Raw genomic sequence first — 16,668 nt, forward strand, 5'->3', positions numbered from 1 at the left:
TTCTGCTGCCGTCTGCACAGGCTGCCGCCGAACCACAACAAAGAGTATGTTTCTCCATTTCTCCTTTGGGGAAATATAATATTCTGCCTTTTAAATATTTCCCAAAGTATTTCATTCTTCTAGGAGTAGCGAGGGGGCTTCCCAAATTCTGAGTAAGAAAAATGGACTTCAGCCACGCTCACAACACTTCCCGCTCTGTAGTGATTCTGCAAGAGACACAAAATAAACTGTAAAAGCTCAGACACCCAAAACCTTTTCCTACAGATAATGAAGTGTGGTCTGCATTTTCTAGCCACCGATAGGTAAATCTATGAATACTAAGTCTCTGGATAATGAAGGGAACCGAATATAAATAAACTGGAATGGCAATTTCAACCTTTTTCTTTATCCCAGATCATAAAATTGCTAAATCAAAACCCCCATGACTCAACCGGGCTGGAACCGGTTACTAATTCCCCGTTTTTCAAGTCAAAAGGGAAAGTCACCGAACAGAAGACATTAACGTGTCTTTGCAGCTGAAATAAACTTTGGGTCCCCCCTGTGGGCTTGCGGGGGGGGGGGGGAATTACAGCCTTCCCAGTTCAACACAGCCGTTTTCATGCCCTCGGCCTTTATAAGGACCCAGGCAAGTGGGTACAAAGGGGCACTACAGGTGAGAACCCCCCATTGGCTGGTGGGCACCCACTGACACACGCAGGACGACGGTCTCTGTGGGATCTCAAAGAAAGTGCCCACCCACAGCATATTTCATTTCATACTCATTTGTTTGTGTGTTCGTTTACTTAATTTATATCCTGCCCGTCTTCCTAATAAGCAACTCTGAGCAGCTCACAAAGAGTAAAAGGATAAATATGAAAACAGCTCTAACATTGTACAAGCTATGTCAAATATATTTAGGGGTGATCCCCTTTTTAGAACTGAATGAGCCAGGCCTGCAAGGAAGGAGTCAACGGGTTGCTGGCCCGGCCAACGCCGGGTTCTGCAATTGGAGCCCATGGTCGTGCCGAGAGGGGAAAGGGAGGCTCAGCGCTGTATTTCTGCACCCAACGAAAGAGAGGGGCACTTGTGACCCACATGCAAATCAAGGGTCACTGCTGGTGTTCAACAAGATGGTTTTTTTATGCCATAAAACCACACAGGCACATCGGAATTTCCCGTCATCCCTTCTTCCAGATTTATTGAAGACATGCACAGTTCGGGTTCACATCCAGGGAGGGACGGGGGGTTCGCAGGGGTTTGGGAGAGCCCCAAGCTAAGATTCTAACCCCCAACTCCCATTCCTGGATGGCCCCACCCACCCCATCCTTCCCCTCCCAGGACTCCCACGTGGCCCGTGGGGAGGGCAAAACGGCAGGCCTCCCGGAAGTTCGAGAAGGCCGGAAATGGGCCCATTTCCAGCTTCCACAGAGCCTTCAGAGCCCGTGGAGGGAAATAATGCCCCCCCGCCAGCATGGTGCAGGAAGCCGACTAAGCCACACCCACCATGGCCACGCCCACCCAGTAACCAGGCAGAGAACCCGTTGCTAAAATTTTTGAAGCCCACCCATGTTAACATCCCATAATAGGGGTGCCCTTCTTTAGCTAACCTTCTACCTCTGGGAGTGTTTTCTTGGCATGCTCGTGTTGAGCTTTTCGCCTCCCGACCTTTGCCTGGGCAGTCTTGACCACAGCTTCAGCAAAGGGCCACCTTCCTTTCCTTGTTCCAGGACTTCATCCCAGTCACAAAGCCACAAAGCTGGACTCGAACTCCCTGTCACGGAAGCATTTGGGGTCAGCCTCTTTCAGGGTCCAGGTGTGTCTGCTGATCCCAAACATAAGCATCACCTGAGTGAATCAGGTGGACTAGCTCTGGGCGGAGCAAATTCAAGGCTCCCCTGCCAAAGCCCTTAAGAGTTGGCTAAGGGGCCTTCAAGGTCTTGGCTGCAAGAACAGCGCCCCGACTCCCAGAATTCTCCAACACACACACACACACACACACACACACACACCAGTCAGCTTCCCTGTCCCGGGGAGAGACGTGGCTGTGACTGCACTCTTCCGTGGCCTCCAGTTCTTGGCTGCTCCTGGCAAACCTTCGGTGCCCAGCTGCAGTTCCTATGGGGTGGGGTCTGCCTGGCAGTAGCCACCATTTGCAGGAGAAGCAGCTGCCTTAGCTTTGCCCCGGTGCCACTCTGGGTGCCCTGCAACCATCAACCACTGGCTCTGAAGCAAAGCTGAGGGTCTGTTGTTTTGCTTTTGAGGACTTGCCAGAAGATCAGCCCCCCCCCCCAATCCCCTTCAGGTGACAAAGGGATCAGTGGCCACCACATAAATCTAGAGCTAATCCCCACGATCAATATTTTTCATTAAGAGCCTGCGTGAGTCAGGCCGTCGGAGGAAGAAAATCTGTTTAGGGTGACATCTTGATGAAGTTATTCAGCGCGGGGCATTTAAGTGACTGAACAGTAAACAAGAGGGCTCAGTGGGGAGATTGGAGGTCGCTGGGCTGGGGGGGATTCACACAAGGAGGGGGCTGCCAGCTGGATTTCCCCCAGGTGGGGTGGCCACGATCCCCACAGAAGCTGAACAGATTTCTCTTGGGGACAGAGCCCTCCTGTGCCACGCAGAGCCCCCTCCGGCAGCGCTCCGTGTCTCTGCCCTGGCTGGCATCCCTTTTCCTCAGCGTGGCTCTTAATGTTCAGCCCAGCTCAGGACCTTTCTGGATGCTCTTTCTGTCTTCTGCAAGGCCCTCCCTCCCCCCTCAGTCCCTTCTGACCCCTCTGCCCCCCTTGGGCAGCCCCCTCTGACCCTCCCCACCCTGAACTTCATGAAAGGGCCTGGCCAGAATTGTTTGTGGGAAAAGAAGCTTCCTGGAGGGAATCCTGGCTTTTTTTAATGTCCGGCTACTCTGGAGGTTCTGCAATGGATCGTGTGTCATTGCTCCTCATCATGCTCAGCTGGTCAGACAAGCCCACACAGCTCGGAGTTGTGTGTGCAGCAGGTTGTCCTTCTTCGTCAATTCCTCCTCTGCATTGGGGAGAGGGATGTTCTGACCCAGGATTCCTGAGACCGTAATTAAGCACACGCATGGTCCAAACAACTCTTGTTTTATTTCAACACTGGGAATTATGTTCATTCCCAGCCTGTAATGAGTCCCAAACAGTCCCTCGAGATAAGCACCCACCTTTCTCTCCTTTGAATTCCTGCCAACAACTAAAGTGCCAAATTAACTTGAAAAAACAAAAACAAATGAAGAACAAAGTCCACACAGAGCTTCGATGTTTAATCCGAACAGAGTGAACAACTTTGCTTCCTGCCAAGGTTTTCCTACCTTTGTACTTCCTTTATCCCTTATGGGAGGGGCAATCACCTTCCAGCCTTACTCCTGAGTCGCCCCTTTTGTCTCAGCTGCTCTTGCCTTCTGGCAGCTCTGAGCATGCACGCACTGGGAACAGGCTCCCCTGGTTCCTCTGCCTCGCTGCTGCCAGACTCTGGAGGCTCCGGAGTCAGCACCCCACTCCCAGATGGTCCTGGCCCCGTTTCTGTGTCAGGCGCAGGACCCTCGTCCTCCCCAGACTCCCTGACTGGTCCATGTCCTTCCCCACTGCCTGATTCCGCTGCTGTCTCGGCAGGCCGCCAGCGAGCCACAGGGGAGGCCTTCAGGGCCATGCAGGGAGCGCTCCTTCAGAGAGCCACAGTGATGGGCCCCTGTTCCTTGCAAGGGAGATTGGCTGCCTCCCTCCTCCCCTCTGCTGCAAACCGAGTCATGCCTGGCAGCTCAGGGGAGCCAGCAAACAGCCTTCCCTTCCTCTCTCCCCTCCAGCTTCTCCGGAGAGCCATTAGGACGGATTCCTTTGGGGCAGATAAGCTCCTTCAGGCACTTCACTCTCCCCCCCGTTTCTCCCTGTTGGTGCTGATAGTACGACACCCCAGACAATCAGACCAATCTTCACGAATCTGCGCACAGCCTAACAATCGTGGTGGAAGACAGGCTCCCAAAGACCCACAGATCCTACACAAGTGTGGCAGCCTGGCAGGAAGCAAACTCCCAAGAGGGCAGAGCTCAGCCTGGCTCAGTTTACCTGAATGAAACTGCCGTCCACGCATGATGTGGAAGGAAGGTTCTGGCTTGCAATGGGAAAGCTGCCTGTTGCCCGCTGGCCTGGCTCTCCCCTCGCCTGCTCAGGGAGGCTGAGGCTGGCCTGACCTCGGGGAAGGGGAAGGGCAGGGCTGGCTATTGCCTGCTCTCCACAGTCCTGAAACCTTCCCCGGCTTGCAGCTGAAGCGGATAAATAGAAACCGGCTGCTGTTGGGTCTGCAGCCCCCCCCCTCCCCCCACCCCCTTGCCAAGCCCTGCCAGGGGCAGCTGATGGCTGTCGCTGAAGGCAGCTCCATCAATAATGGATGCTTGCAAACCAAGGAAGTGCGAAAATTCTCTCTCCCCCATGAATTATAAATGCAGCACGGCTCGGCTGGGCTCCATCTCCCTTTCCATTTCTTTGTGTATTAAGAGGGCGGGGGGAGAATCATGTTTCCAATTAACACGTTCCATCCTTAGGTGACACAAGAGCAGTTCTCCAGCGATGTGCAGATGCCATCTCTATCCCTGCCAAGCTGCAGATGAGGGGGGGAGCAGCAGAGCCAGCTGCAGTGGGCACCTGGGTCCCCAGGCCTCTCCGGGGTCCAAACATTCAGAGCCACGAAGGGAGAGGCAACTTCACTTTTGCGTCAATGGCTTTGCACTAAAGGTAAGCCGGGCGTGTGGTTGCAATTGTGTGTCCCCAGACTGTTTTGTAGATGCCCTGCTTTGGGGATGAGGTCCCAGCAAGGCAACGACAGGCTCAGCCCCCGACAAGCAAGGGATGCTCTCTCAGGAGCCCAGGGTGGCAGGCACGGCCAGCTCTGCCCCATCTCCTGGGCCCTAAGATCAGGGCAGCAGCACCTCCTTCCGGTCTCCCTGGGCCGTCCCGTCTCTGCTCAGGTGTGCGGTGGAACCGAGAGAGAGAGAGAGAGAGAGAGAGAGAGAGAGAGAGAGAGACGAGCCTAAAGGATGAAGAAAGGACGAACATGTGGGGAGGGCAAAGTATCTATACTCTCCTACTTAACCTGGTTTGGGCATCAGCTGCCTAAAGTCCCTCCTGCATTCCCACCAGTGGGAGCTTCTGCTGTGGAGGTCCTGCTGGCTTCCTCCTTCCCTCTTGCTCCTGGTCGTCTGGGGGCCCGGGGGCCCAGGGCCACTGCTGCACGTCAGGCGCCAGGGAAAAGTGAGCGGCAGGGATGGCCAGAGAGCCCTTGGGGGTTTCAGATGAAGGGCTCCAATCCTCGCCTTGTCCAGGACAGCAGATAGTGTGGCTTGACCAGGTGCCCTAAACACGTCACATCTCAGGCTTCGGTGTCATTGGCGCGTACCCTGTAATTGCCTTCTCTTGTACTGAATAGCCATTTCCAAGAATATGGTGCAGATCCACAGGGAACCAAAACGGTGGTACATTTCGTAATTAGGCCTAAAGAAAAGATGAAAGGCTTTTGCAAAATTGCCCATAATTGTCGGTGACTTTTGCTTTTTCCTAAGAAAACAGTTCTGGAAACAGCAGGACATGATGGCAGGCAAAGAAAAGGCTTACCCTGAGCTGCCGAGAGGCAGAGGCAGGACTGAAATGGTGGGCCATCCACGGCTTTCCATGGGGAGCTTCCCCAGCTCTGGGTCCCTTTGTGGCAATCCTGAGCCCACTTAGTTCTCCACCCAGCGAGAAGAGCAAAACTCCAGAAAGCCAAGGGGAGGAAGTAAAGGCTCTTGGGACAATCCTGCCTTGGACCCACATCCAAACCCGGGTCCGAAGTACGCAAGGTCCCAGAGATTTCCCTCAATCCCATGCAGCAGAGGAACAAGCCCCACAGTTCCCCCCCCCTCCACCTTCCCAGCTGCACATCCACACTCTTCAAGTGTGGAGGGAGAGCTGGACACGCGGCCATCTGGAGAGCCAAGAATGGTTCAGAAAAGGAGCCAGCAGAACGACTGTGCTGCTGTGCCTGCCTTCTCTTCTTGCCCTTGCCCACTGCCCTGCCCATCTTCCACGGGGACAGAGCCATTTCTTCCGTTATTATTGTAACCTCCTTAGTAGTTCATCCGAAAGTCAGGCCTGGCCCGGTGAGGAGCAACCGCTGTGGGTTTCCCATCTGCCTCCTTCCCTCGCTGCTTATTCTAGTTGCGTTCCTGGCTCGCTACACATCCCGCCCATCAAAAAGGTGCAGCCTGACTGGCAAGATTTGTTTTTTGACAAATTCGAGCTTCTTCTTGTATTGCATCCGTCCTGGAGGGAGCTCGAGGCCTTCCCAGATGGTGACCTCCTCCATATTTCCAGCCACTGGGTGAGGAGAGAAAGCACAATAAGAGGGACAGCAGAACTGCGGTTTAACCGATTAGCAGATTAATAGAGTTGGAAGGGACCTTGTAGGTCATCTAGTCCAACCCCTCCACCCAAGCAGGAGACCCTACACCATTTCTGACAGAAGGGTAGTCCAGCCTCTTCTTGAAAGCCTCCAGGGATGAAGCTCCCACCACTTCCGAAGGCAACTGCTGTTCCACGGGTTGATGGTTCCCACTGTCAGCAAAGTCCTCCTTATTTCTCCTTATTGGTTCTGGATCCAGGGCCCGGGGTGTGTGGATGATGGGCATGTGGGCACAAGATGGCTGACCTCTCAGGAAGACCGCAAAACTATGCTTGGCCAGAGCATGGCAAACAGCATCAGAAGAGCTTTCAGCTGGGAGATAAAAGCCCTGAAGGAAATAGAGACTTGCACGCTATAGAAGGAAATGTGGCTGTAATCGAGACTACTAAATCATTCAGTAAAAAGCAGGAGTAACATTGGCTCATAAAGTTGTGGTTTCCATTGTCTACAAGTTAATGCTCAGATGTGCCTGAACTTCTAATGCAGGAAATGAAATATGATTTGATTGATATAATGGAGACCCAGTGAAATTACCCCACATTTGAGAATTCCATTTATTCAAAAGATATCAAAACAAGAGGGAGAATCCTGTGCTCTGATTAACATCCGTTCAGGAGTCCGAATGAATTAAATGGCCTTTTCCTGCTGCTTGCACAGAAGTGTTCTCTACCTTAACCTTAAGCTGTCATGAAACTTTCTGTCCTCGATCCCTTGGTCCTTTCCTGACTTTATTATCTTCCTTCCAAATCACTCCCAGTTCCTGATCTCCTTTTCAGGTAAACAGGTGACAAATTCTAACAGAACATGAACACCTTTGTGCTGCCCTAGGACAGGGGTCCCCAAACTTGGCAACTTTTAAGACTCAGCCAGCTAGAATTCTGGGAGTTGAAGTCCACAAGTCTTAAAGTGGCCAAGTTTGGAGACCTCTGTCATAGGACAATGTCAGAATAAGGGGGAAGCTTCTTTTAATAGGAGGAGAGTCAAAAAAAATGGGAGGGGCTCATCAAAGCAGCTGCCACTTCATAAAACGTACCTCTCCCGCTACACTCCCTCTGGCTTTTGACTTGAATGCCAGCAGAAACATCTTCTCTTCTCTTGGAATGACTGAAAGAGAACTAGCTAGGGCTTCGTTAGCTTCACTGATGGTAGAAGAAAGTGCCACAAATCCATACGCCAACTGTGCCCTGAAAATGACACAGAAAACATTAACAGGAGAAGGGAAGAACTGTTCAATATTTCTTTGGTCTCATTCTCCTCTGGCCACGTGTGCTCCACCAAGAAATGATGAGTAGTAGAAGGAAGGGGGTGACAGAGGCTTCTGGGTGATGTTTGTGGTGGACTAAGGTGTTTCTGGAGAAACAGAATAGCTGCAGCGATTGGTTGCTAGATGATGACTTCTGGCTGACAGCCTCTCAGAAAAAGGAGAGGCCAAGAGATTGCCCAGCTGCCCTCTGGACAGCTGCTCCTCATCAAAGGTTCTTGCCGTCAACTCGTGAGTCCAGTGGTGGGGAGTCGAGGAAGAGCCAGCATGTTCACAACTGCAATGCAGCCTTTGAGTCGCTCAAAGCCTCCTTTTCTTAATCACATTTGGATATAATCTATTTACTGTTAAAAAGAGATCATCAGTTCAGCAGGAGAAAGAAAGCAAAAACAGCCATGAGTCAGCCTTCATTCCAAATTAAAAAAGAAGAAAGCAAAATAATAATTTCAAGCAGCTTAAATTAACAACAAAACACTTCATAAGATTCTAACCTAAGAAAATTAGAAAAGATAAAGGGGGACAATTTAAATTTGAAATATTTATACCTTAGCAAATGTGCTTTTTGGACAAAGAAGCCAAACTTTCATAAAAATGCTGATTTAATATCACAGGGAAAAGACAATTGGTGGATTTTACCAAACAAAGAGATAAATGTAGTATGAGATAGACTTTTTGACTGTGTAATCAGAATTATAAAGTTCCAAAGTAGAAAAGTGGGTGAAAGGAAGGAGAGGATCATTAGAGCAACTGACAGAAAAGGATATTAGTGCAGAGATATTCGAAAAAAGTTTGAAGAGATGGGGAAGAAGATATCTGATTCTATTAAATATGTTAAAAGTGATCTGGCTGCATTTGAAGGGAGAATGGAAGAAACGTTTGTAAAGATGAAAGAGGAAATGAAAGAAGTTTTAAAAAGCTGAAGACTCTGTATGACAACTGATGGGAAATGCAAAACAAATTAAAGACAAAGTGGAAATTTTAGAAAGTAAGACAGAAATAATAAAGAGAGAGATGGAAGAGGAGTTAGGCAATCTTTGCTAACTTTGGTGAAGACACCAGAGAAAAGGTTGTTTAATCTTTAACAAAGTCTTTGGATTGGGATAAATATGATATGGAGGCAGACATCGACAGGGTCTACAGAATTAATGCACAATTTGCAAAATTAGGAAATGTTCCAAGGGATTTTGTCAGGAAGAGCATTAGAGACCTGCAAGTTTTGCAGTAATATTCTAATATTAGATTGAAGGTTAAGAATGCAGATCTGATTGCACTTAAGGAAATTCTGATTAAAATACTGTGATTTTGGAAATGACCAGGCTGAGCCCGAGGGCAGGGTCAAACACATCATCAGTCTGGAGTCTCCAAAGACCTAAGTCCAGCCCCCAGCCGCCTGAAGTCCATTGACTCTTGTGCCAATTTGCCTTGGCCATTAGTAGATCATGTCAGAGTATATTCATGAACTGAAAAAGAGCTTGGTAACAAGGTCAGCCAATGAATAGGCATAGCAACCAAATCAGCCAATGAGGATAGTTTGGAAACTGAAACTAGAAATAGCCTAGGCTGGAAACTGAAACTAAAAGTAGCCTAGGCGTGGCTCTATATTAAGCTCTGTAACTCAGCAGCTATATGTTGAGCTCTGAGTCTGTCTATTGAGATGAAACTGCTTCTCTCCTCTTGCTTGCCTGCTGATCTATTGAAGATGAAACTAACCTGCTTGCTTGCTGAAGACTGGAGCTCTGCTCTGAACTTGCAACATGTTTCTGTTTGAGTTGCTCCATGTTGGAGAAATCTACAACTGGTTTGTAAAATCTACTTATGTTTATAAAGATGTTAAATGAAGCATCAGCCATCTGTGTTTATTTTTCTGGTGCTGAATTATCACTGCAAAACTCTCAATAGATCAGATTCTTGTGTATAGGTTGCATGGAATAAACTTCCAATGCTGCTGAACTCTATCGTGTCTCCTGGTTGCCTGCACCTGACATGTGTAAAATAAAACAGGTCCTTTTTATTTTGTTTTTTACTGACAAGTTTAAGCAAAAAAAAAAAAAGATATCTGTCAGGCCCAAAGATGACTCAGTGAGATGCAATCAAGTCCAGTTCTTTATTTGCTTACATTTAATAGAATCTTACAAGTCTGAAGCTCCTTCCAACCTCATGAATGTATCCTGGGAGATTTTAAGATGTTGAATTTTTCCCTCCCCTCCCTATCCAGTGCAGGACCAGGCCAGTCTCTTGTCCTGGGACCCTTTCTGGAATGTGCTGCCTGGGAAGCTGTGAGGCTAGGGTTGACATCCCCCCCCCACCCGGCGCGTGCACGCCCACCTCCTCTGGCTGCACATTCCAACACAATACGATTCCATTAAGATAAATTGGGAGGTGTGGTTTTTACTTTGAAACAGCAGAGCTTTTGACCTGGTGCGGTTCCAAACCCAGAAATTTCTTAGGGGAAAAAAAAATCAAAGAAAAAAAAATTATACAACAGAGTTAACAAGAAACTGAAAAAAAGGGGCACATTAGGCACTACAGAAATTGACTTTTCTAAAATTTTGCATAAATATGGATCTTAAATGCTTGACATGAAATATGAATGAAGCAAATGCTCTCCCAAAAAGAAAAAAAAACATTTTGAATGCCTCTGGGTGAGTTTCATGACAGACTTGATGCCTCCAAAGATGCGGAGATGATCAGAATCCAGACCGCGATTTCTGGCTGGCGGAGCATCTCCAGATGAGGAGCAATTGCTGTCTGCACCCCCGATGGCGGCTCCTTGTGTGGAAACCATGGGGCTCGAAGGCTCTCGTGTTCCCCTCATGAGAAGACCGGCCAGGGGAGGAAGGGAAAGGCAGCCTGCTTGCAATCACTAGTCAGCCTTTGCAAGGTTACTCGGTTCATTCACAGCCTCCCTTTCTTAAACCCTTTTGAATATAACCAATTTACTGTTAAAGAGATCATCACGCTAGCAGAATAAATAAAACAGCCGCTCAGTGAGTCAGCCTTTCTTCTGTGTTACAGAAAGAAAAGAGGAAAATAATATTTGAAAGACTTCAACAGTAAAAACAACAACAACTTAATAGGATGTTGACTTAAGAAAGCCATAACTCTGGGGAAAGGGGGGACTGTATAAATTTGAAATGTTTTGATGAAAGCTCTTGCAGTTTTATTTGGAACTAGTTAGACAAGCAGTCCTGGCCTTCATGGAAATGTTGACTGTTGTTCAACTAACATCAAAGGGGAAAGACAATCTTGGATGTTACAAAATAAGACGATAACTGTAATTAGAGATGGACTGTGTGGCTGAAGTTATGGAGAGTCAGATTGAAGCATCTGCCTACTTTTGTCTGACTGAAGAAAGGAGCAGCACAATATCACATTCAAGACAGTCCTGCCCCCTTTGGGCCTGGATGCAGTGTGGTGATGCCTATGCACGCAAGGAGCAAGGTACTGTATGTATCGGACCCAACTGCACAACTTCAGAGTGATCTTCCCTCTCCGGATCAAGTTCTAGTAAACACACTGAAAACAGACTATTCTGTAATAGTAACAAGAGGAAACCATCCACAAAGAGAGAAGCTTCAAGCCATTGTATTGTGTGGGTGGGAGAAAGTAACACAAGAATTTAAGCTTTGATTTCACTATAAATAGGGCTCGTACTCAGACCTCCAAGGTCCCTTTCAGCTATTCCTTGTCTAAGGACTAGAATGAGCTGGGAGGGACCTTGGAGGTCTTCTAGTCCAGCCCCTGCTCAAGCAGAAGAATCTATACCATTTCAATAAGTGACTGTCTAGACTCTTTTTAAAAACATCCAGTGATGGAGCATCCACAACTTCTGAAGGGAAGTTGTCCTCACTGTTAGGGGAAGTTTCTCCCTAGTTCCATGTTGCTTCTCTCCTTGTTCAGTTTCCAACCGTTGTTTCTTGTCCTTCCCTCTATTGCTTTGGAGAATAATTTGACCCCATCTTCTTTGTGGCAGTCTCTCAAATATTGGAACACTGCTATTGTCAACTCCTAAAACATTCTTATGCCTGTTTTAGGAGTTGCCATAAAAAAGGGGGGGAGGGAGGGAGGAAATCTAGAGGGGCAGTGCAGCAGTTTGAAAGCGAAAGTACATTCCAACTCTTCTCTTTAAAACGTTGTAACTAAACCACCAGAGATTTTGCCCGCGAATATATTTAGTTGGAGAACATGAATGACGACACCCAGCCCGTGAAGGTGCTCAATGGGAGAATCTGGTTTAGGAGACCCCCGGGGGGACAGGGGAAACAGAGTCACAGGGGACTGTAAGTTACATATGCCAGAGTTGGCTTCATACAGGGCAGGGCCAGTATGTCACCTCTAATGAATTCTTTGAAGTTTTTTGAAGTTTAGCTCGAGAATCATGATTTAATTAGGGTGATTGCTGGAATCCTGACAGCTATCATGTCACCCCTAATTCTTCTTTTCTTTAGCCAGACCCAAACTTGATACATGGCAGTTGATGGGATTCTTTCATTATGACTTTGCTTCTTCTAACTTACGTATAAGAGATCAGCATCCATTTGTCTCTGTCTAGGCTACTTCCAGGACTACTATCTACCATGAGATGGCTTGTATATTTGGAGAACCAGAGAAGTTCCAGACAGCTGAAGGAGGCCAGCCATCGTCCCAGGCAGCAGACCCATGAGGGGAAAAGAACTACAGATCAGCATGACTTCAATGGCTGGGAAGTTTCTGAAGCAAAACATAAAGAAATCAGCAGGGGCTTGTTAAGAACAACCATGCCAAGCTAGACTTCCCACATTGTTTAACTGAGTAATTTCCTCAGTAGATTGTGGGAATGCTGGAGATATGGTACATTAGATGCAAGCAGAGGATTTGACAAAGCACATCATGCATTCTGACCCTCAAGGTCAGAATGTATGATAATTAAATGAAGATAAAGTTGGATTGAAAATTATATTTCAAATGTGATCTATCAGTATAAAGAAGAAGTGTCATAAAGTTCACTTCTGGATCTTACACTTTAAAAATGTTAATTACTAAGATAAAGTGGTAGAGGAAATGTTCATCTTATTTGCCAATGATTCCAAATTAGAAGTCACACATATGTAAACATACTCATACTCATCACCCTATTGCCTTTTGGGATAAATAACATTATGCGAAGTGCAAGTAAAACATGAGAAGTAGCAAACAAACTAAAAAATAGCATAGCAACACCATTATGCCTCTTCAAATGTTCCTGTCCTTGCAAACTATCTTAACATTTGCTGCAAATAATTTAGTTTTCCAATTAGCAACATAGCATCTTATGGCAGAAGTTGTTCAGACCAGGCTTTTTATGGTTTAGAAATGTATGAAAGTGAGAAAGTAGATTGTATGTTTGTTGTTTTAGAAAAAGCACGTGACAAGACGCAAGTTATGGATCATTTTGCAAAAATATATAATTGAGGGTTAGTTGCTGAGTACCATAAGAGCAACGAAGGATGGAAATCAAGCATGCAAGAGAATGAACGGAATCCTAAGCAAATTGTTCAGCAAGAAGCAGGGAGGAAGACACGAATGTGTGAAGATTTGGGGATAAACCTATCAGAGGATGGAGGAGAGGCTTCCTTGGAGCATGATAATACTCCCAAGAGCTGTTATCCAGGTGGTCAAGCCAGGAGCACATCTGGAATGGGACAGCTTGAGCATGCCCCAGCATTCCCAGTTTTGGCTTGGCAACATTACTGACCCGTGTGAACCTTAGAGCATAGCAAGATGGCCCTGCTCTATGGGTAGGACTTGCGCACAGTGCTGCTAGAAATCTTGGTGCTTCAGCTCTCTAGATGTGTGCTTGTGGCAATGAACATTTAAACATGTGCCTGTGGCTTCTGGTGCATTTCTGGGTAGGCTTCCAAATGCTGCTTTTGACTCACATGGCTGCATGCACAAAGTCTTCCCTTCTTCTGGAAGAGCCAGCTTCGTTCCTTGAGAGGTTGGATACTCCAGGCCCCAGTCCTGGCTCTGGGGAGACCACCTGGCTATGCACAAGAGTCAGCCCTTCGCTGCGCCTGCATGCATTTCAGAGGGTGGATGTTAGTCAGTGAGGCTGTCTCTGCTAGACAGGGAAGACCTGTGGTAGAGAAACAAGGCATGAATATTTCAGGAGCACACACTCACAGGGTCATTTGCAAGCTAGTGAAAAGCAATTTTCCCTGGTTTCTTTGTATTGGATATTTTTCAGTACTTGGCGCTGCAATTTTAAGCACTTGACTGAACACACTTGAAGGAGTCTTCCAGCATTGTTAGTCTGAGCATGAACCTGAATGCCAGCAAAAAAAAAAAAAAAAGCTTGCCAATCAAAAACACGTAACGGTGAATATCTTGGGCATCTCTCCAGTTGGCAGCTTCTGCCAGTTCAGGAGAAGAAACAACCCAGGTAGAACTATTCATTCATCCCAAACAGCAATGAACTGGGTTGCTTCTTCTCTTGACCTGGCTCATCTACAGGTGGCCCCTTCCAAGCACTCAGCCACCACCCAGGTATAATTGTCCACGTGGGCTTTGCAAGCCCTGAGGGCGGAATGGGCTCGCTCAAATCCAGCTGTTGGCTGCTGCTGAAGGCCAACCAGCCTTCCTGCCATTCAGAGCCACTTAGCATTCACCACCCACAAGTTGGTGCTGGGTGCAGAAATGATGCTGAGCTGAACCATTTCTTGGCCAGCTGATGGCAAGGAAGATTTCCCCATTTTCCTTTCACTATCTTGAGCCACAGAAGTCCTGAAGGAGATTATGTATTTCGGTCTGTTTAATCTGCTGTCATAAAACATGTCAGTATTATATGGAATATTCACTTTTATAATTTAGGGCATCACTAGTTAAGCAAGTAGGTTTTGAAATGAACAAAAATTTTCAGCCGAGCTTATCCATTAAGTAAAGAGAGAGAGCAAACAAAAGGGCCCAATTGCATTGGGTTGAGCAATAAATTTCTACCTTATTGACTTCAGCTGCCTGCAGAATTTTACAAGAGGGAAGCCCGGAAACAGGAACATTTCTGGAAGAGCAAATCTGTGGTTTGAAGGAACCCTCCTCTTCACACACCTTTGACCCTCCCTCCCCCCTCCATGCGACTTCATTGTGCTCCCGTCCCACCTTCAGCCTAGGATAAGCATAGCTGGGGCTCACCATGCGCATGTCCACAAGTCCCATTCCTGAATGGGGGGCTTGGGGGCAAGGTGGGCTGCTGGGAGTTAGCGGGGGTTCGGGAGAGCCCCTCAGCTAAGATTCTGTGCAGTTCAGGGAACCCCCAAATCCCACTCCTGGCTGGCCCTGCCCACCCCTCCCCTCCCAGGAGTCTCCATGTGGTCCATTTTGGATGCAGGTAAGGGCAGGGTGCGCTCGGAGGCTCAGGGAGGGCAAAAAACGGGTCTCCCAGAGGCTCCAGAAGGCCGGAAATGGGCCCGTTTCTGGCTTCCAGAGAGCCTCAGGAGCCCGGGGAGGGCAAAAATGCTCCCCCCCCCCACCATGTCACAGGAGGCCAATTAGGCCACACCCACCCAGCAACCAGGCAGAGAACCCGTTGCTAAGCTTCCTGAAGCCCACCCCTGGTGGGGTGCCCTTACTTCATAGCTCTGCAAGAGGCACTCAGAGAGCAGAGGGAGGAACCCAGCAGGGCCACCGGAAGTCCTCCTTGCCTTGGGCAGAGAAGGGGCCTGAAATGCTGCTCTGGCTCTCCGTGTGCAGGAGGGGATGGTGCCTCCAAAGTTTTGAAGGATGTGCCAGCAAAAGTCCTTTTGTGTTTTCAGATGAGAGTTGCCAGTTGCAGGGAGCTAAGCTACACGGAGCCTCCAAGGGAGGCCATTGGCTGCCGTGCCTGAGAGCCCTCCCCTTCGTTCCTGGCCAAGGCGCGCAGGCCGGGATCCAGTCTTTCACACGGTAGATCACCTTCCTTTGTTTTTCCCATCTCCTGGCCTGCTGCCAGGTTGCCCCCGAGAGCAGCCAGAGCACCTGTGCCAGAAGGCGAGCGAAGGAAAGGAAGGCTGAGCACAAAATGGACCAGGCCCAAGCAAATGAACCATCTCATGCTTTTGTGCAACATTTGTCTGAAATTATAAGCCTGCCCAACTCAGACAGTACGATTTTGGAATTCAGCAGACAAACAAACAATGAAGTGAAAGAACATAAAACATACACAACAAATAAATGTAAAATGGGGGGGGGGGCGGGGGAATGAAATGATGACCAAACACAATAATAGAAACCACCAAAAAGGAACTCTGTTCAACTGCAGCCCAACACCTGGGGAGAAAGGCAAATCTTTGGGGGTTCCCTAAAAGTGGGCAGGGTTGGGGCCTGTCCTTCTGGAGCACAGAGAGCCACCGAAAGGCCAACTCCCTCCCGGCCATCAAGGAGCAAAGTTTAAAAGAAGGTCAACAGCCTGACTGCCATGTATGCCAAACCAGGTTCCAAACTCCCTTCCAGGCTCCTGTGTTTATTGGAAGCGTCTATACAGCCTTCGCTAGACTGTGTGGTGGGAATGTCAGTCCTCTGCGCCAGTTGTGTGCTATCTTCTCTGCACCCAGAAACCTCTACCCAGAGCACCTAGGGACCTTGGGGGTAACTACTTGGGTTTGGAGTAGTCACCCTACAATTCAACCCCGCTCCCCAGAATCCAGGAGGCTCAGCATCTGAAACCAGGCTTAATAGCAATAACTGTGAGGGGGATCTTGGAGTCTTAGTGGACAACCAGCTAAACAGGAGCCAGCCGTGTGCAGCAGCAGCCAAAAAAGCCAATGCAATCCCAAGTCGCATCAACAGAGGGATACAATCAAGATCAAGTAATGTACTAATACCACTCTGTAAAGCCTTAGTAAGACCACACCTAGAGTCCTGCATCCAGTTTTGGTCACCACACTATAAAAAGAGACTCTGGAGACTCTAGAAAAAGTGCAGAGAAGAGCAACCAGGATGATGAGGGGACTGGAGACTAAAACACATGAAGAACGGTTACAGGAAGT

This window comes from Notechis scutatus, chromosome 12 (genome assembly GCF_049901735.1).
Source record: "Notechis scutatus isolate UNSWTSFEM ecotype Mainland chromosome 12, rNotScu1.2, whole genome shotgun sequence".
Lineage (NCBI taxonomy): Eukaryota > Metazoa > Chordata > Lepidosauria > Squamata > Elapidae > Notechis > Notechis scutatus.